The sequence below is a fragment of the Alligator mississippiensis genome, chromosome 5 (genome assembly GCF_030867095.1).
Source record: "Alligator mississippiensis isolate rAllMis1 chromosome 5, rAllMis1, whole genome shotgun sequence".
Classification (NCBI taxonomy): domain Eukaryota; kingdom Metazoa; phylum Chordata; order Crocodylia; family Alligatoridae; genus Alligator; species Alligator mississippiensis.
In genome coordinates this window covers 40,341,955-40,363,482 of record NC_081828.1, presented here as the reverse complement: position 1 = coordinate 40,363,482, position 21,528 = coordinate 40,341,955, and the positions used below count along the sequence as shown (strand labels likewise).

General features: G+C 55.0%; 1 protein-coding gene across 1 annotated transcript in view; it reads right to left on the bottom strand.

Annotated features, from left to right (window-relative positions):
• The window catches only part of LRRC4B (leucine rich repeat containing 4B), a 31,595-nt gene extending 16,435 nt beyond the window's left edge, over positions 1-15,160 (bottom strand). Inside the window, exon 1 of the mRNA XM_006268833.3 lies at positions 14,750-15,160. The gene's annotated coding sequence lies outside the window, so the exon portion shown is untranslated. The remainder of the gene's footprint in view (positions 1-14,749) is intronic.
• Between the last annotated feature and the right edge of the window lie 6,368 nt (positions 15,161-21,528).

The following is a 21,528-nucleotide window of genomic DNA, read 5'->3' as shown; positions in this document are numbered from 1 at the left end:
TCCACTGCTTCCTACTACCTCTCCATATTGCCCGACCCCTAAAGCCCCCCAGCTCCAGGATGCTGGCTGCCACAAGGCCAGGTATAGCTGGCATCACCTGGCATCTTTGCCATCCCAGTGGTCAGAGCCCATGGGAAGGGGCAGAGGAGTGTCATCTGGGCTGAGACCCCCATTTCTGGAAGCCAGCTAGCACAGAGATGGGGCCATTTCCTAGCCACGCCAAAGCAGGGGCCCATCCCAGCCCCCATAGTGCCAGGGCCCCACTGCTGGAACTCTTGGGATCTTCGAGCCCTCAGAGCCATGAGAAAGATCTCAAGAAACTTCAGGGTAGGCTGAAAAAAAGGAAACCTAAAAAATATATGACTGCTGAGGTATGTCCTCCTTGCTTTGTGCTCAGGAAAGCTCCATGCTGCAGCCGGGGCCCCTTCCCTAGTGCTTTCTCCTAGAACCCAATTATACCCCAGTCGCATCCCTAGTTGCTCCTGAGCCCCTAGTTACCCCACACCCACACTCCCCTCTCCTTGCCACAGTGCAGAAGCTGAGACCACAGCCCCCCTGCCTCATCCAAGACAGGCAGGCAGAGAAAGCCAGGGGCTTTCCAAGGTCAATCCAGACCTGGCTGGCCCCTGTCCTCCCTCCCTGGGAATTTCCCCTTAGTCCCCAAGACAAAGGCCACAAGCTGCTTCCCAGTCCATGAGGGCATCTCTCTTGAAGCTAAGCTCCCACTCACCCCTCAGCTGTGTGGGGGATACCAGGCACCCCAGGGTGATTTTCTGAACCGGTCTCCCCTGGCATCAATGCCTCAGACACTACAGGTAAGACTCAGCTGCCTGTATAGGTGGCTGTACTCAAGCAGGTCACATATGAGAGCCACTGGGATACAGCCCATCCCCTGCTGTGGCCCTAAGGTCTTACAGCCTTAGCTACGCCTTGTCCATGGTGACTTCACAGCTAAGAACTCCTGAGCTAGTCCCTGGGATACAAGTGGGCCCACTGAAGGCAGGAGTCAGGGTATCTCCACCTGCCTGCCAGGATCTGACTGTGGGAAGACAAACTTCCAGAAGGGCCAAATATTTACCAAGGAACAAGGTACTGTGAGTTGGATGAAAATGGAAGACAGGAACACAGCAGACTAGCCTACATGGCAGCTGCCCATGCATCTGTTCTTACCCCACAGTAAGCTTAGCGCTGCTTCATTCAGAGATAAACTGTCCCAGTGTAGCTCTCACTTACCACAGGGCAAATGCGGACACATGGACAGTTACCTTGGAGCAGCTGCCATGTGGTGAGCTTGTATCTATGTGGTGCCAGGGGCAGAGTAGGGAAAAACATCTTGCTGCAACTCCACAGATGTGACCTTGAGCCTTGCTCCAATCACACAATGAAGAGTATCCCCAGCTACACACGGGTATCTGGTCATTGAGACTGGGGAGCCAGATGTGACCCCACTTCACTCACTCATGTGCTGTGGGCCTTGGAGAGTGGCATGCCTTTAACCACACTACAGTGAGGGGCACCAGACTTGGGTGAGCCTTTGACCCACAGGACTCACTGTCCCAGGGAAATGCATAGAGAATCAAGGGGACATCCTCTCCTAGGCCAGAGGTTCCCAAAGGCTTCAACCCTATGGACCAATGTCAACCCCCAGTATTGCCTGAAAACACTGAAAGGGGGCTCAGGGCTGTTTGTGGAACAATGTAGGCCAGTCACCCCAGCATCACAGATCACCTGTAAAGAACCACCACTCTTGGGAACACCCTGCCAAAGGTGTTCAGGCACCAAAAAAGGAGCATGGAGCCCAGGTGGGTTTCCCAAGGATCATCGATCCCATCTCCAACTACGTCTGAGGGCCAGTCTTGCTCTGGGTGCTGCAAAGTTCCCCCCTACCAACCAAGATCACGGCCCCTGTTCATGGTGGGTCCTGCATAGACCCCACCCTGGCCAGAAAGGTATGCTCACACTGGGCACTGTTCGAATCCCTGCCCCAAGAAGGCAAAGCCGCAGGGTCCCTGTCACATCTAGCAGAGAGCAAGCCACTGCCCTCCAGTGCAGGTGAGCTAACACCAAGTCACATTGAGGAGTTTGTGCTGAGGGAGCTGGAAACTAGACAAACCATACTCAGGTCTGAGAAGGGCCTCTGGGCAGAGGAAAGACCTTCCAGCCTGTACTGCAGGGGAAGCCAAGGCACAGGCTGAGGCCATCTTCTTGACTACAAGGTCAGGCCCCCCCAGAAGTGCCCTGCTGCCTCTGGAAGAATGATTTTGCTGCCTTCCTTCCTCCAAATGCATAGAAAAAATACCTCCCACATACTGATATGCACCTTGCACACTGCCTGCCACACACTTGTTTTGAAGGCACTGCTCTCTTTAACAAGGCACCATCCATGCAAATGCAGCCATTAAAAGATGAAAAGCCACCTCCCAGCACCAGGCTTTGCAGGGTAGAATCACTCCTCACTATTCCACTTTTCATGCCTAATGCGGATTGTGTCCCAGCTGGGCACAGGAGTGCCAAGCCCCATCACCTTGGGCAGGGTCGTAGTATCACTAGAGTTGGAGGTTTCTGACCATCACTCAGTGTGAGGGAACCCCCTGCTATCACTGCATAATAACCAACCAATACAGACTAAGCCAGGGCTGTAGCTAGCAAGCCACAGAGAATCCCAGCCCAGCTGGGCAACTGGGGAATGAGCACTGGGAATTTGAGGCTGATACAGAACCAGAATCAAATGCTCACTCTTGGTGCACAGAGCAACAGGGGAGGACAGCGTGAGGACAGTTAGGCTGGTTGCCCTGTTGCCAGCTCTTTCTCCATGACTCAGAGGACCTGTATTGTGGAGATATGGAAAGCACCAGCTGCTGGAGACCAGTGAGGTCAGAAGAATCCCAGCTTCCTCTTAGCTCAGGCCCTGGTCCTCCCAGACCTAGAGGACCACTTTTGCTTCCTTGGAGCACAAGCTTCAAGTCTCTCATACACTGCCATCCACCTGGCACACTCTGCCTATCACGTTCTGTGCTTAAAGGCACAGCTCCCATTAACCAAGGCAACTCCTGGAAATGCAGCAGGTGGAGAAAGAGCAAATCAGAGTGCAACCAAGCAACCAAGGAGATTTTCAAGTCCACGTGGCAGTGGAGGGAAGGTGTCACAAGTGAATGTGAAGCCTCAGAAACCTGACAGCGAATAGAAAGACACTCAAAACCACAATCTCCGCTCTCCCAGGCTGGGCAATGTTGGATCCCCCTGTCTGACACTCCTGGTCTGGCACAACTGATTCCTCCTTCCCACCCTGCATGGCCAATTCCTCCACCACCCCCAATCCTGTCAGGGAAGTGCACACCCAAGCCCCCTTCATGCACAGGGTCTTCCTCATTCATCCTCCCAGGAGCATCAGTCCCCAGCGATCAGAAGCCTCCAAAGCCACAGGATCAACCTATAGCTTGGGAGATTTTTTATAAGCCAACAAGAAGAGGCTGAAAGTGCTTCCTAGCTCTGCACATTCAGACTTGTCCTCTCCCTGTCCCAGCACCTCTGAGCCTGATGCTAAACTTGAACAGTCCCCACTGAGGATGGCTTCCACCACAGAGGAGAGTCCTGTTTTGTGTGCCCCATCCACTGCCCCCAAAGGGCCTGGGAAGCAGGGAATCACTCCCCAGGCCTGCTCTGTGAAGTCTTAGGGACTGATCCAACCCAGCCTGCCTTCCTGGCTTCTGTAGGCTCCCAGCAGCTCCCATGCTCAGCCCAGGCACTCATACACAGAAAGAGCCTTTTACAGAAAAGGCCTGATCTGGTTCTGGAGCCTGGGGGTGATGGAGCTTCCGTTGCCACTGGTGGGAGGTGCCAGGAAGCCTCTGGGCCTTATCTGGGATTTGTCAGCTTCAGCTGCCAACCACGGTCTCCTGCTCTGCCACCCTCCACTGGGTTGCGGCCCCGTGTTATATGCACTGCAGGCCATGGGGAATACCCAATGTGTAGTGTGCCCCAGCCCTGCCACTGATCAATCCACTATAGACACCGGTGGCGGGGGGGGGAGGGAATAGCTCCTGAACAGTGCACCCTGGCCACCCCCTCCCACTCCTCATCTGCCTTTTCTGGCAAGCAGATGCTGGCCCCAGTATAAGCACTGCTGCACCCAGTGCTCCTCCATGCTCTGCTGTCAGGGCTCTCTGGGGCAAGACCTTCTCTCCTCCAGTGTCTGTGCAGTGCCTGACAAACCAGAGGCCTCAGCATCACTGGTGGGGAGGGGAGTCTTCATTGTGCCCAGCAGGAGAGTCCCCATCCATCCCATGCCAGTTGGAAGGGATCTCTGTACCACCTAACATAACAAGGCACCCCTCTGATCTTAGCTGCCAAAGGTCCAAGCACAACAGGGGAGCCCTGATCTCAGCAGGGTGGGATCCCTGCAGTACCTGCACCTGCCAGTCTTGGCTGCAATCCCTAATGAGAGACTAGCAGCAGAAGCCTTTGTAAAGGGTGCCAGGACTTTGCATGGCATCTGCAACACAAATGGGAGTGGGGGGGGCACGGGCATGGAGCACACAAGCAGAGAGACCCCACCACCAACCCAAACAGAGAGTGGGAAGCCCTATTGGATGCTTGGGGTCTGGTGTGCCATGTTGGAGTTTCTGATGCTGCGGTGGTGCAAGGGAGGGGCAGGCAGGAGGGATCTGCTATGAACTGGGCACAAACTCAGATAATTGTGGGGGATCTAAACTTAATCGAGTTAATTAAGCATCCAATTAATTATCCAGTCAATTGGTTCCGGAGCCAGGAAGTAAACCAGAGGGAAGCTGTGGGGGGAATCAATGCTAAAATAATTGATCGCTGGAAGGGAAGAGGGGGCTGTGGCCAGGGTGGGATGGGGGGCGGGGGGTTGAAAGGCCTAGGGGAGAAACATGCAGTATATGTACAGTGTAATGTGAGCATGCAGTGTGTGTGAAGACCCTACATGGAGCATGCAGTGTGCAGAGACCATTCATTGGCCACACAGTGCACATGCCGGGAGTGTGCAGTGTGCAAAGACCATGCAGGGACCATGGAGTGTCAATGCCAGGAGTATGCCTTGTGCAAGGACCATGCAGTGCCAATGCAGGAAGCACATAATGTAAGTGCAGAGTCAGTGACGGGAGCATGCAGTGTGCAAAGACCATTCTGTGACCATGAAGTGCCAGGGTAGGAAGCATGTAGTGCAAGTGCAGAGCCCACACCAGGAGCAAGAAGCATACAAAGACCATGCAGTGACCATAGAGTTCCAATGTCAGGAGTATACAGTGTGCAGTGACTGTGCAATGCCAGTGTAGGGAGAGGATGATGTGACTGCAGAGTCCATGCTGGGAGCATGCAATGTGCAGAGATCATGCAATGACCAAGCAGTGTCAGTGCAAAAAGCATGCAGAGTGAGTGCAAAGCCCACAATGGGGGCATGCAGAGACCATGCAATGTCCATCCAGTGTCAATGCAAGAAGCATGCAATGTAGTGCGCAGCCCACACCAGGAGCATGCAGTGTGCAGCAATCATGCAATATTAGTTCAGGAAGCACATAATGTGTACGCAGAGCCCATACAGCATGCAAGCAATGTGCAGTGCCCAGGGACCACACAGTGTGCAGGCCACACTCAACAAGCCTGCAGCATACAGGCAAGGAACATGCTGTGCAGAAGCACTGGTGGGAAGCATGAACACAGGCACAGCATAGCGTGCACATGCATGCAGCACTCCCAGAGCACCATATGTAAAGTGTCTGGGCTCGCCTTGGTCGCACAGTGCTCAGAGGATCTGATCTGTGGGGGGGTATGGGAGCAAGGTGACGCTTGCTCTTAAATACAATGCACAGGACGCTGTGTGTGATGCTGTGCCCAGGGCAGTATCCCAAGCAATGCCTGAGACACAGCACATAGCCCATGATGCCAGGCCTGGGCCAAGGAGCAGGATGTGGAATGTGTGGCTGGGTTCATGGCTTGATACCAGTGTGTGAGAAGCATGTAAGATGCAGGGCTCCTGGCGTAGGACAGGCTACAGTTGGAGTCACAGAGTGCATCAGGCCTGGTGTATGGGCACAACACAGTCACAGAGCACAGCACATGGCTCACAGCATGGTAAATGATGCAACCTATAAAGCACACAGTTCAGGGTAGGGTACTCAGGTGTAAGCTGGCAAAACACACAACACAACCCTGGGTGCAGTGTACTGCTTACACTGCTACATGCAGTGTCATCTGTGGGACAAGGCATGGTTCAGGCCAGAGTGAATAGCACAGCCTGCAGGATTCTGGGTACAGTGTAAGGCACAGCCAGTGGTACAGTGTGTGGCTCACAGTGCAGGGTACAGCTCACAATGCAGCCTGTGGGCTTCATGGTGCAGTGAATGGCTCATGGTGCAGTGAATGGCAACCTGTGGGATGCATGGTACAGTTCATGGTTCACAGCACAGTGCATGGTTCATGGTGCAATGTATGGAACAGCCCGTCAGGTGCACAGTGCACTGCATGGGTCACAGCACAGTACACAGCTCATGGATGGTCCAGTGTATGGCATAGCCTCTGGGGTGCACGGTCACTGCATGGCTCACAGGGCAGTGCATGGCACAGCACCTGAAGCCTGCTATGCACAGTGCAGCCTACAAGATGCCCACAGCAGCCTGGGAGGCACGTGCTATGGGGCACAGCAGGCTCAACATAAGGCCCTTACAGTGACTTGGTACCATCTTGGACATGGCAGCATGGTCCGGCCCCTTTCCTTGCAGTACTGCCCAGACCTGCAGCCATTTCCTGACAAGGGGCTCTGGCCTGGCCTTGAGGGGAACCCTCTGGCCCTGCAAGGTGGAGCTATGGAGTAGGGACACAGTTCACAAGCATTTGGGGGCCTGGGCTCCTGTTAGTCATTACAGAAAAACTTCTTCATGGTTCATGTGACCAGACGCTGGAAAAGACTTCCAGCAGGGGTGGTACAGCCACCTACCCTGGAGATCTTCAAAAGGAAACTGGATGCACACCTTGTTGGGGTTATTTGACCCCAGCCGTCTTTCCTGGGGTCCCTTCCAGCCCTAAACTTCTGTGAATCTGTGACCCAGCCCCAAAGACATGGCAACTGTAGACAAGGCCACCAGCTTTTTAGAGGAGGGGGTTCAGCAGGTTGCAGGGTTGGGTCAGAGGCCAGGGGAGTCAAGCAGGAAGGTCAGGAGGCTGAGTTAGGCCCAGGCTGGAAGATTCAGGTGGGAGCGTTGGGGAGTTACAGTTCAGGTCCAGGGTGGGGGACAGTGAGGGTTAAAGGTTTCAGCTGGTAGCAAGGACCCATAAGATCAGGCTCGGGTGCCTATCCTACTGGCTGGCAGCATGCAGCTGTGTGCTCTGTGCAGCAAGGCAGAACTGGGAGCAGCAAGAGAACAGCAAAACCAGGCAGAGGTTGTGGGATTATGCAGAGACTGGCACCCCCTGCTCCAGAACTGGCCTGTCCTGCGGTCTCCCTGAGGCAAGAGACAGCCTGAGGACACCAGATGCCACCAAGAGCAGATGCCATGAGAAACCAGGTGACACCAATTAGCACCTGCAATGCCCAATACACACTGCCCACAAGCCAACCTGTCAGGACAGAGAAGCAGCACCCACCCATGGTAATGCAATGGTAACCACATGGCATGGTACTGGGGTACCCACCACCCAGGATCTGCAAAGCCAGCCTGACCCATGTTCCCCTCACTGTCATTCCACAGGGAGCCACACTGACATGGTATCTGCACAGTAATCCTGCTGCATGAAGTACAAATAAAACCAACACATGCTACCCACATGGTAATTCCACTGGGAATCACAACAGACCCACATCACGTACACAGTAAACCTGGTAATTCCACTGCGGTAATTCCAGCTGCAGCCCTGACAGACTCATGGTGTGCACATCATAATCCCAGCCTATGTTACACATGGAATCCCAGCACATGATCTATGCAGTAATCCCAAAAACCCAGCAATTCCATACCAGAAATGGTATGTGCACAGAAACCCCAATACATATGAATTTACAAATCAACCCGGCACATCAGCCCTTGCACAGGTATTCCTACAGGACAATGGCAGACATGTGCCATGTACACAGGAATCCCAGCCCATGTTATATGCATGACAATTTCATGGCAACTAGCAACAAACACATCATCAGCCCAGTGACCCCAAGGATGTTCTCTCTCTAGCAATTCCAAAGAAAACCACAGCCAGTGTGTTATCTACACCATTATAAAATAGATATTACTATAAATAATCTCTCCCTGCAATATCAGCATGGTAATTCACAGGGAACAAAAACAGAGCCATGCTGTGCACATGGTAATCCTACTTTTGTTATCCACATGGCAAATCTGGCACATGCTATCTTCACAGTAATTTCATGATGCTAATGACAAACGTGTTATTATCAGTGCAGTGATCCCAAGAACACACTATCTTTCCAGGAACTCCACAAGAGCAGAGGCAAACATAATCTGCACAGTAATCCCAATACAGATTACATACATATAATCCCTCCCTGCATTATCTGCACAGCAATTCCCAGGGAAGAACAATGGAAACGTGCTGGGCATGTAGTAATACCAGCCCTTGCTATCTGCATGTGAATTCCAGAGGAGCAGGAGCAGACACATTAGCTACATGGTAATCACCAAAGCATGGTATCTACCTGGCAATTCCACACAGAGCTGTGACTAATGCATTGTGTGCACAGTAATTAATCCCTAATGCAAGTCATGGTAAACAGCAGCAGGCACACACTATATAAACAGTACTCCTGTTTTGTGTTATCCACGTGGTAATCCACACAGTAATCCCAATTTATGTTATCCACACAGTAATCCCAGCCTGCATTATCTGTACAATCATCCCAGCCCATATGATCCATACAGTAATCCCAGCCCACATTATTGGCACAATAATCCTAGGACATATTATCTGCACAATAATCCCACAGAGATTAGCAGCAGCAGACACATGTTATCAATTCAGTAACCCAAGAATGTGTTATCTCCCCAGCAGTTCCACTGGGAGATATAGCAGAAACATCATATGCACAGTAATCCCTGTACACATTACCTACCAGTAATCCCTTCCCTCTCACCTCTGGCCCCCACAATCTAGGCAGTAATTCCATTTGAAGCACTGATAGATATGGGTTGTGCCCACAATAATCCCAGCCTGTGCTAACCTATATACACTGCACACAGGGAGTGATGGGGACTGCATGTCCTCTGCCTAGTGATCTCTGCATGTGCTCTCACCTCTGGGGGCAAAAATGGACATGTCTTCACACTATGACCCCAGGAACATTATCTGCACAGATCCCTGCACACACCATTCACATGTCTATTCCGGGGCAGAGAACTCAGACGCATGCAAACTCCACAGGGAATGTGTGCCAGCAATGCATGAGAAATAATGGCAGACACATGGTGTCTACACAGGGATCCTGTCTCTTCTGCACAGAAATGCATGGCCAACACATGGTACCCCCATGGTAATCCCAATATGCGCACTCTCCAAAGAGATCCCAGCATCTGTAATCCATGCAGCAATTCACTGCAATCAATGACAGACAGTTGTTATCTGCACAGCGATCCTGGCACATGCTTGCTGTACAGGGATTCCAGAGGGAGCATTAGCAGACACGTGCTATGTACACAGTAACCCAGGCACATGTAAGCCACACTGTAATTCCATGGGGAGCACTAGCAAACACATGCTATCTGCCCAGGGAGCCTGGGGTACGTTATCTGCATAGAAATGCACTGGGAACAGCAGTCAACTTGTACCATTTGCACAGGAATCTCAGCATCTGTGACCCTCATGAAAATGATATGTAGAGCAACAGCAGAGCCATGCTATCTGCACAGTAATTCCATCACATGGTGTCTATACAGTAATACCAGCCCTTGCTATCCACACAGTAATCCCAGCCCCTAACTGCACAGCAATCCCCACCCATGCTATCTGCACAGTAATCCCAGCTCATGATATCCACACAGTAATGCCAGCCCATGCTACCTGCATAGTAATCCCAGATCATATTATTCAAACAGTAATCCCAGCCCATGTTATCCATGCAGTAATCCCATCATGTATCTGTGCATGTAATCTGCACAGTAATCACAGCCTCTTTGATCCACACATAATCCCAGCCATAGCTATCCACACAGAAATTACATGGCTAGTCATGCAGACATATGTTATCTGCACTGTGATCCAAGCCACCGGTCTCTGCAATGATGTCAGCACTGGCCATCTATATAGTAATGACACAGGGAGCCAAAGCAGACACGTGTTGTCTACCCAATAAATCCACCCTGTGTTTCATGAATACAGAGACCTAGCAAACACAGGCCATCCCAAGCTCGATTATCCACACAGTTGTTCTGCACAGGGCAACAGCAAATGTCTCTCATCAGCACTGTGATTCCAAGCAGGCAATGGCAGACAGGTGTGATCTGTACAAAGAACTTGGCTCCATGTGTGAACTAGAAACATCCCCAGCCCATTCCTTGCCCAGCCACCCAACAGCAAGAACTGGGTTACAGCAAGGGGTGCGGTCTGAGAGTTAGGACTCCTGGGTTCTCTCCCAGCTCTGGGGAGGGATTAGGGATGGGTCAGTCCAGTTGATAGAGCAGAGGGGCTGGGAGCCAGGATGCCTGGGTTCCCGCCCCTGTTTTGTCACTAACTCCCTGTGACCTTGGGGACAGGTCACCATCTCCTCTCTGTATAACATGTCCCCCTCAGGCCTGAGTGCAGGGGAAAGGCAACACCTCTGGAGTTGGAATGGGAGAGAGGAGTTGAGAAAAGAGGGGCTGCTGTGAGGATCAGGTGATTTGGGTCAATGAATAGATTAACCCCAACCAGGTATGGACATTACAGCCTTGGAGGAGACGTGGGGAGAACAGGACACCAGGGAGGGAGAGGAGCAGAAAGGAAAGCAATCAGAAGGTGGAGGACTGGAAACATGCTCCAGGGAAGGCCCAGTGATCTGTGGGGAAGGCCTGAGCTCTCAACTGAGGATGGGGAGTTAACCTAGGTCCTACCCCACCCCAAGCCATGCTACTGAGGGGAGCAGGTCACACAGGGAGCCCATGACAGAGCCAGGTAAAGAACCCAGGCATCCTGATTCCCAGTCCCCTTTGCTCTACCCATTCTGCATCCCACTGTCCACCCAAGACTGGCTTAGAACCCAGGCATCCTGGCTCCCACCCCCTCTGCTCTAACCCGCTGGATACCCCTCCCCTCCCATAGCTGGGTTAGAACCCAGGCATCCTGGCTCCCAGCCTAATCCAAGGGAATGGGGGAAGGGGGAGTCACAAGGCCGGTAAGGGGATGCACAATGAAATAAAGGTGGAATTGGTCACTGGCTGGGGGGAGAAGGTCCCCACTGAAGGGGGAGGGGGATGCTCTGGCAGGGCCCATCTCCAGCCCCTTCCCTCAATGTCAGCGGCTAGAGCGGGGCTGCCCGGGGAAGGGACGTGAGGAGCCTGCCGATGGCACTATGCGGAGAGCTTTCCCTCCTCGAGGCCCCTCCTCCTCCCCACCAGGCAAAAGGGGAGCAGGACTCCTGGGTTCAACCCCTGCCTCCTTCCTGCTGGACGTCTCCACACACGCTTGAGGAAAGCCCCCCCCAGCCAACCCTGGGCACCAAGACCTGCCCTCAGCAGACACCCCCTATCCTGCCCCCCACCCACACACACCCCTTCCTGCACTGCCCCCCCCCGTCCCAGCTTGGACTCCCCCTTCCTCTCACTGTGCTTTCCCCATATAAACAGGAACTCCCTCTTCACCTATCCCCTCCGGCCACCCCCAGGGAAAGGAATTTAATGGGCAAGACCATGGGGGAACAGGGTACAAGAACAGTCCCTCAGCCCTATATCCCCCCATGGGCCCCCCAGCCCTGCTGATGCCCCTCACTTCTGACCCACAGTCCCCTGGCCCCTCCAGCCCTGCCCCCCCTCCCAGCCCTGCCATCCTCTCCGGGCCCTCATGGCAACTGAGTCACCACCTCTTACTTACACTTACGTGGATGGACAACCCTGGCAGCATAACACCCAGCACTAGTCAGGGGAAGCAGACAGGGCTCTGTAAGGGCTGGGGGTCAGGCATCAGGGCTCCTATCAGGACTCTCAGGGTGTTCAGTCGATGCCCTCCAGAAGCACAGTGAGACCCCCAGCTCCCATCACACACCACAGCCCTCACCACACAGCTACCCTGCTGATGCGGAGATATACCAGGCCTCTGACACATGCACACACAGCACGAGAGGGGGCAGCAACATATGCACCTGCATGGGTCACCTACAGAAGACACACACACCATGGAGTAGTTACACATGGCTACCAACATACTTGGAGCAGGGCAGACCACATGCAGGCCACACACATTGCAGAGAGGAACAGACACCCATAGAGGGACACACACACACACACATTGGAACAGACACACATTAGGAAACACATAACAGAAGGAACAGAAGGACACAGGCACACATGCCAGAAGGTGTAGGGACACACATACATGCACACACAAAATAACACACACACACACACACACACAGAGGGAGTAGAGACACAAACAAACACCATAGGGGAACAGGGAAACACACAAGAAGAGAATCAGAAAAACATATATGTGTATGTACGTGCTCACAGATTAGAGGAGGCACACACACACACACACACACATAGAGTGTGCTTACACCAGTACAAACACCAAGGAGGGACACACATGCACACCTAGATGGGAGGGCAGGGTTGGTGTAAGAATGCACATGCACGCACACACACGCACACACACACACACACACACACGTTCCCCCTCCCAGCCTACAGCAGCTAGTAGGGCTCCCCCTCAATCCATATCCCCAGTCAGGGAGCCTGGACTTTGCTCTGGGGTCTCCCCCAGCACCGTGGGATCAGGAAAGGGAGGGTCTCACCTTCCCTGGGGATCTCTCCCTGGGCTTCATAGGGGTGTTAGTAGAGAAGGACATATGAGGGGACCTCAGAGCAGCAACCAGGCCCTGGGGGAAGGGAGGGGGCTGGGGTGTCACAGCGGCCATCAGCATGGGGGCCCATGTGCTGCATGGAGGGGCGGGCAGAAGGCAATGGAGTCTGATAGAGAGCAAGAATGGGAGAGGATCAACGTGGTGAAAGTGGGGGGGAGGGGGAGGGAGGGAAATAGGCCCAAATGACAGCCTGGAGGCAGGGGGAGGACAGGATAACTGGCCCTATTGCTTGGTCCAGGACTGCAGAGGAATGGGCTTAATTTCACAACCTTGGAGGGGGTGGCAACCATCCCACCCCGCACCTGCACAACCCACAGGAGCAGGCCTTAGAGCCCAGCGCTGAGGGGAGAGGCCCTGCTGCAGCCCCCCCAGTCTGCACTGCTTTTCCAGTTCCCTCCCAACCCTGTATCCACGGGCTCTGGTTGCCGTGGCAACAGCTGCCGAGCAGCAGCGTGTCAGCTTTTCGGTGGTGGCTTCTCCATTCCCCCCCAACATGCTCCCTCCCCCAGGGACCCCCTGACCCGATCCTCTGCACCCTCCAACCCCATCACCCTGCCCTTCTCCCACATGCTTGTGACCCGCCCACCCGGAACCACCCTGACTCCGCACTTGCCGCCCCCACTGGTGAGCCCAGTGGGTTGAGGGGAAGGGGGCATTGGTGGTGGAGATGCACCCCACATCCTCCTCCCTGCCTGCCCCACGGCTACTGTTCCAGGCCTCACCCACCTGCCCCACATCCACCCACAGGGACAGCAACCCCAACTGCACCCCCAACTCTCCTTGCTAGATACAAGGCATCTATCCCCCCCATTCATGCACTGACCCACAGCCTGCCCCCCCCACCCCCCAAAGCAGCTCTATAAGAACCAGCCTCTCCATCCATGCATTCCCTCATCCCCTCCCCTGAGCTGAGGCCACCCCATAACTGCCCCCACAACCCCCCCCATGGTGTGTTGCCCTGCCCCAGTGGGCCCCACAGTCCCCGCAAAAAGCATAATCCCTTCCCAACCCCAAACAGGTTACAACCCTCCAAGGTGACCCAATGTCCCCCCAACCCTTACCTCAGAGCAGGCCCAGGTCCCCAGCATCTGCCCCCACCCCACACAGCTCTGAGCCCCCCACGCTTTCCCACCCACACCCCAGTGAGAGGAACTAGCCTCCTACCTCCTGCCTCATCAGCTTCTGGACCCCCCCAGTCCCAAGCACAGAGACACCCCCCACCCCCCTTCAGCTCATGCAGGGGCCTGGGTAACAGTAGGGTGTTACTGGGGAGAGGCCTAGGGATGATGGGATGGGGAGCAGGGCCCAAAGTGTGTGTGTGGGGGAAGGGGGGGGAAAGAGAGGGCAGGGATGCTGGATGCTGTCTGGTGATAGGTGATTGCAGGGACCCAAATATACTGGATGGAGGGGCGGCAAGAGGCTGTTTGCGGGGCAGAGATGCTAGCTAGGGAGGTCAGACAAAAGCCAGCTGGGGGGTAGGTGGCTGGCTGGGAGTCACAGATGCTGGCAGGAGGGGGTCACAGAGGCTGGCTGGAGTCTCAGAGATGCTGGCTAGAGGGACAGGCAGCTTCCCCTCTCTGAGCTGGTACCCAGAGCCATCCTCTTTCCCCTGGGTCATGAGACCCTCCGCCCTGCTTCTCCCCATCACCCCCTTCCCCTCCCCATTGCCCCCCTGTCCCCCACCTCCTCCCCTCAGTGGCCCCCTCGTCATCCTCCCTGCGGTGCGGCACTCACCAAGGTGGGCGGTCGCTGGGGGGGCAGCATCCCCCCTTGCCCTGGCTCCTGCGGCAGGGGTCCCCAGCCCCTCACTGGGTGCTCGCCATGGGCCCCAGGGTGCGGCTGGCTGGCGGGGGGGAATGGGGGGGTGGGGGGGGGGCTGCAGGCCGAAGGCAGCAGAAGAAATTCCCCACTCTGCGCCGCACGTTTGATGGTGCAGTAGCGCGTCTGTGAGGCCAGCGGGGACGAGAGCAGAATACTAATGGGGCAGCAGGCAGTGGGGGGGCTGGGGGGAGGGGAGGGAGGGAGAGAGAGAGAGAGAGAGAGAGAGAGAGAACAAGCAAAGAGAGGAATGGAGAGAAAGATAGAGAGAGAGACTGAGCAAAGGAGGGGAGAGAGAGCAGGGAGAGGGATGGAGCTGAAAGGGGAGAGGCAGGGAGAGGTGGGTGAGCAAGTGGAGGGAGGAGCAGGGGTGGGCAGGGCTGGAAGGATGGGGCTCAAGGGGGCAGGAAGGGAGGACACTGTACCTTGTGCCCCGGGGCTTACACCACTGCTGGGGAGGGGATGCTGGCACAGCTGGGGGCTTATAGCATGGGGACCCCAGGCAGCAGCTTGCTATGGCCCCCTAACCCAGAGCACCCAGGGGGCCCTACTGCATCACCCCAGCCCTGCTGCCCACAATCCCCTACCCCAGCCCTCCACTCCTTGCTGCCCACAAGGCTCTGGGACCCTGCCCCAGCACCCTGCTTCCTGTTATCCATGATCCACTGGACCCCTGCCCTAGTGCCTATTCCGTTACCCACAATCCCCTGGCCTGCTGCCTCCATGCCGCACTCCCTGTTACCTTGCTGCTCCTGGATGGTCCCTTCCCAGAATCCCCTGGGAATGCTGCCCACCCCCAGGGCCATATTTGCTGTTACCCAGAAGGCAGACAAGGTTCTTTGGGAAAATCCAATATCCTTTATTTGACCAACGCAAATAGTTGGAAACTATTTAAGTTGGTTTAATAAAGGATATCAGATTTACCCAAAGAACTTTGTCTGCTTATGTCCTTACAACCTACACTCCTGTTACCCAAAATGCTCTTGGGCTTGCAGCTCTCCTTCCCTGTTACCCAAATCAAAGGGCTCCACTCAGCCGCAGCAGGACCCATTCCTTGTTACCCAGAAGCCTCTGGGAATCTTGCCTGTTCCATTCCCTCTTGCCCAGAATCCCCTTGACTCCTCACCCCCCCAGCTGCACTCTACCAGCCTGAGTGCCCACCGGCTATGCCTGGCCCCAGTGCCCCATTCCCTATTACCCAGAACCCCTTGGGGAGGTCACTTACTACTACTCATAGTCCCCTTGGGGCCCAGGGCCACGGCCCCAGTTCCGGTTATCCAGTCTTCTAGAGGGGTTCTCTTCCCTGCAATCCAAAATTCACTGGGGTGCCTCTTTTCTGTTACCCAGAATCCTCTGGGAGTAATCATTCCTGCTTCTCCTAAATTCCCCAAAGACACCCAATTCTTTGTTACCCAGCGTCCTCCAGGAGTGCCCACTCTGTGGCACCCAGAATCCTCTGTGGCACCCACTCCAGTTGCCTAGAATCCCCTGGGATTGCCCATACCCAGTACCCAGAATTCTCTGGGGCACCCATTCCCAGTTAGCCAGAGCCTCCTGGGCTGCAGTAACACTCTTCCCCGTGTGACTTGAGGGCCCCTGCTGCAGGGATACGGCTGCTCCAGATATAACCACGTCCTTGTCGCAGCCCCGGGCTAAGTTGCAAAGAGGAGCCACGCGATGCAAGGTGTGAGGCAAAGCTGCTAATGACGCAGGGCATAAATTAGCAGGCTCAGGTCCCATGGCAGGGCCTGGCACAGCCCCATGGAAACGGGAGCAGCCAGCACAGAGGCAGCAGGGGTGACACCAGGCTAAACCCTGGCACTAAGGCAGGCCTCAAGGGTGACAGGAACTGTGGGTCCTGAAGGGCAAGGAGCTCCAGGAGACCTGAAAGAAGCAGGATGGGGCTCAGTAGGGGGCGCTCTGCCTTGGCAGCCAGTGCTGCACTGGTGAGGTAATAGGGGGTGCTGTGCTACCCACAGGGACCAAGGCAAAGGGTCAGCTGGGAGCTGCACTGCTGCTGGCTACCTCAGGCCAACATCCTCAGCCTGTGTGCATGCATGTGAACACATGTACAAGCCTGTGCATTCAGGTATTGCCCCAGCCTTGTGTCCTGTGTGCATCCTGTGTGTATGAGTACACATTGCAGGTTGTGGCATGCATGTCTCGTGTCCACATGCTGTCTGTGAGTGGAGGAGGGTGCTGGGCATGTGTCCACGATAGTACACTCTGGGTGAGTTTGATCGGCTGTGTGTTTTCTCCCTGGGCTCTTCCACCTCTTACATGCAGGTGAGTTATTCTGCCTATTCTGTGTGTGTATATGAATGTGTGTGCATGAATGTGTGTGTGAATGTGCAAATCTGTGTGGCCTGTTCTCTGTGTGTAGTTCTGTGTGTCAACACATGGCAATAGAGTGGAAGTAAAGGGGGGTGCTATGTGTGCGCGCACATGTATTTCTGTATGCACTGGCACACTGTGGAGGTTGACTGGAGTGTGAGTGGATGACCCATTCTGTGTGTGTGCATGTGTATGTACATTTACATGCACATGTGTGTGCTTCCATGTGTACTAGCACAGAACAGTGTGCAATGGGCACGCATCTGGGTGCATGGCCCATTCTATACTGTGTATGTGGATGTATTTCTATGTACCCTGACTGTATGTATTGCACACATACAGCAGCCTGGGAGGAAGTGCCAGTGTGTGTGTGTGTGTGTGTGTATGTCACTGGCACATGATGCTGGCTGGTGTGTGCATATGTGTGTGTGTTTGTGTCTTGCCCATTCTGTGTGTGCAAACATGCATGTGTACATTTCCATGTGTACCAGCACAAAGCGCTGTATGAGATGCATGTGTTTGTGTCTGGCCATTCTGTGTGTGGGAGTGTGTGTTTCTGTGTGCTTTCACAAACAGTGGTGTGTGGGTGGGTCAGTGTGCACACAAAGCCCATTCTGAGTGCTATATGCCTGTGTTTTGTGTGTACAGGCACACCATGGTCTGAGGTGTCCACACCTGAATCTACCAACATGCACAATGGTGAGCAGGGTGTATGTGTCTATGTACGCCCATTTTGTGTGTGTGTGCACTTGCCTGCACTGTGGCACAAAAGGGTGGGTGGGATAGGTGCACATGAGTTTCCATGTGCACTGACAGAGAGAAGGGCATGGGCATGTTCCTATGTGCATCAACACACAGAGGTACGTGTTTGCACATGTCTGGGTGTATGGCAGTTTCCACGTGCACTAGCACACAACTGTGTGTATGTCTTTGTGTTCCAGTGCACATGGAAACACACACATAGTGTGCGTGTAACATACATATGTGTGCTACCACATGCATCTGTACAATCACACAGCATATGCATGAGTGCTAGCACACACCCTGGTGAGCTATGTGTGTTTCTGTATGCTGAGTGTGTGTGGGGATGCAGTAGTGATTTGCCTATGCAGTGAGAGCCTGAGGGCATGGGGGTGAGTGCTATGGTATGGTGAGACTCCCATCTAGGTCTCTACCCCGTTGCCCTCCATCCCCCTACCCTACAATCCCTTTGTGCTGGATGCAGGGGCCCTGCAGCAGCCCAAGCTGCCCTGGCACCACCACTGCACCTCCAGATGGGCTGCGGCGTTGACAGCCCAGCCAGGGACCCCCCTGGCAGAAGAGCATGATCACACTCACACGGCAGCTCCCAGAGGCACCGGCCTGGCGCCTGTTCAGGCCGCAGCTTCCCCCCCACCCGCTGCTGGAAGGGCAGCGACATCTGGTGGGGAGAGACACCCACTGCAAGGTGCAGTGGCCTTGTAAAGCTTCACTGCAGGGCTAGGGGGCACTGTACTACAGGGAAAGGGGCAGTGAGGGCAGTACCTGGAGCTCCCCCCAGCACTCAACACTGACCCCAATGCCCTGGCCAATTTAGCCAACGGGGCTTTCCCTGCACCTTAGACCTTCAGTCCACACCAACCACTGGGCCTCTCCCAGACCTTCCTCATCCCAAAGGGTTTATGAGGCCACTGCACCTTCCTTCCGGGGAGCGGGGGGGGGAAGGTTCCCCATTCCCAGGGCCCTAGCCACACTTTAACTTTGCTCCTTCATAGACCTGTTAAGATCCAGGTCCTGGCTGGATTCTTCATGAAACCTGGGAGCTGCCAGGCCACTCATCTTCCAGGTCAGCCCCAGACCCTCTTCCTGGAGCTGCAAAGAGAACCCAGGAGTCCTACCCAACCCCAGCTCTAACCACTAGGGATCACCGCCTTCCAGAGAAAAGGATAAGAGGCAGAAATCCTGACTTCAAGCCCTTCCCACTCTAACTCCCCACATTTCTTCCAGGAGCAGGAGTAGAGCCCAGGAGTCCCCTCCCTTTCTTCACTTCACATCCCTCCCAGACTTTGGGATAGAGACAGAAGCTAGGAGTCCCGGTTCCTAACCCCCTCCCCAACTCCTCCTGCCCATACCTGCTCTACTCCACACACCTCCCAGACCTTGGGAGGGAACCCAGGAGTTCTGGCTCCCAGTGCCCCCCCCCCCCCCCGCCCTGTGCTAAACACAGCCACTAGGGGGCCCTTCAGGACCACAGATAACCCAGGGGCTGCAGGGTGCTGGTGAGATGGAGCAGGCAGCAGGTCCAATACATGAGAGCAGGTGAAACCAGAGGCTGCATCACCCTGGGTGTTGCCCAGACCCCAGCTGAGACCAGGGCCCCATCACACCAGGCACCACCCAGATCCACTACACCAAAACTGGGCCTCAATGTGCCAGGAGCTGCACACACCCCAAGACTGGGACCCTGTCATGTCAGGTGCTGTACAAACTCAATTTCTCTCTCCGAATGCCAGGGAGCTGGGGATAAGGCACAATTCAGAGGCAGTCAAGTACACAGAACCTCGCCCCACATACACACCCCATAACAGATACACAGAACTCACTATTCATTTACATACACACACATCCCATGCACCAAACCCACACTTGCTACTCATTCACACTCACACCTCATGCCCCTCACACACAAATCATGCCCATGACTCATTCACGTGGCCCATAAACACCCAGACCCCACTCGCTGCATACACACATTCATATACACACACATGCTTCTCATTCCATGCACACATCCTGTATGCATATGAACCCAGCTTGCCATTCATTCACACACAACCCTCTCACACCCTAGGCACATGGAAGCTATGCTCACTACTTGTTCACACACATAGCCCCTACTCCCATATAAACAAATTACAGGCACATACCATCCTATCTCATGCTTACACACACATTCATACCTTCATCTAAGTGATCATCCCCATACACCTCTTCTTTCCTGCCATCTCGAGCCATCCCATATGCTCCCCTAGCTAGCTCTGTTGTGTTAACCCAACGCACACAGCTCCATTCACTGCATGTGTACATGCAGCTGTACATGTGGCTTGGCACATCTCGGTGTTAGCAGGGCTTGTGATCATGGAGGTGCACACATCAGAAGCTGTGTGTGCCCACGTACCTCCAAGTAATTAGGGAAGGGGTAGGGCTGTGTTTCTGTCCATCACACACACACACACACATATACGCACATGTACAAATACAATACAAATACATATACACGCATGCACAAATACACACATGTACACATACATATACACATACACACTCATACACACAGAATATACACGCACAACTATCCCCAGTCTCACACACACACACACACACACACACACACCCCTACCCCATCACACTCCCGCAAGATACACACACTCAACTATACACATACATACACACGCACGCATATGCACATACACATACATATGCAAATGTGCATGTGCATGTGCACACCCCCCCCCCCCCCAGCACTAATTTGCTCCTATTTCTATCCCGTTGATGTGTTGCTAGGGAACCTCACCGTGCTGTGATGTCAGGGGAGCTGGCCGAGCTGCCGGAGGGCAGAGGAGGGGGTGGTAATGGGTGCCTGGGGGCACCTGGGTGTGGGGGCTGCGATCAGTGGCTCAGCCAGGGAAGTACAGCCACCTGCTCTTAGGGGCTAGGCCTCTGGCCACAGGGGGACTCCCCTCCAGGTTCGGAGCCACTGATGTACCACGACCCCCAACCCCCAAAGCTCAGCGGAGACGTGTCAGCCCCCTAGACTGAGGCTGGGCCCTGCCAGCCCTGCACGTACCCAGATGGTTGGCAGGGGAGTAGCCCACCTGAACCCGCGGTGCCAGGCGCTGCACGGTGACCCCGTGAGGAGCCCCTCAGCCCCACGAGGAGCCTCTTTCCCGGGGTCCCCCCCATCCCCCAGCTTAGGAGCTCCCCCGCCCCCGCTCTCCCCTCCCCCGCCCGGGATGCGTCACGCTAAGGCCCGGAGTTCCCCAGCTCCGAGTCGTGACTCGCTGCCGGAGTCACGAGCCGCCGCGGCTGCTCCGCGCCGCGCAGGGGCCGGGCGGCTCCGCCCGCCCGCGGGCCCGGGCGCTGCTGCAGCGGGTAAGCCCGGCCGGGGCTGCCCCGAGCCCGGCCCCGGCCCCGGCCCCGGCCCCGGCCGCGGGGGCCCCACCGGCCCCGATCCTGCCCGGGGGGTATGGGTGCGTGTGGCTGGGGGTAGTTGGGTGTGGGTGTGCGCGTGTGAGAGAGAAACGGGGATAGTTGGGTATGCGTGTGTGTATATATATATGTGTGTGTAGGTGTGTGTGTGAGAGAGCGAGAGACGGAGGTAG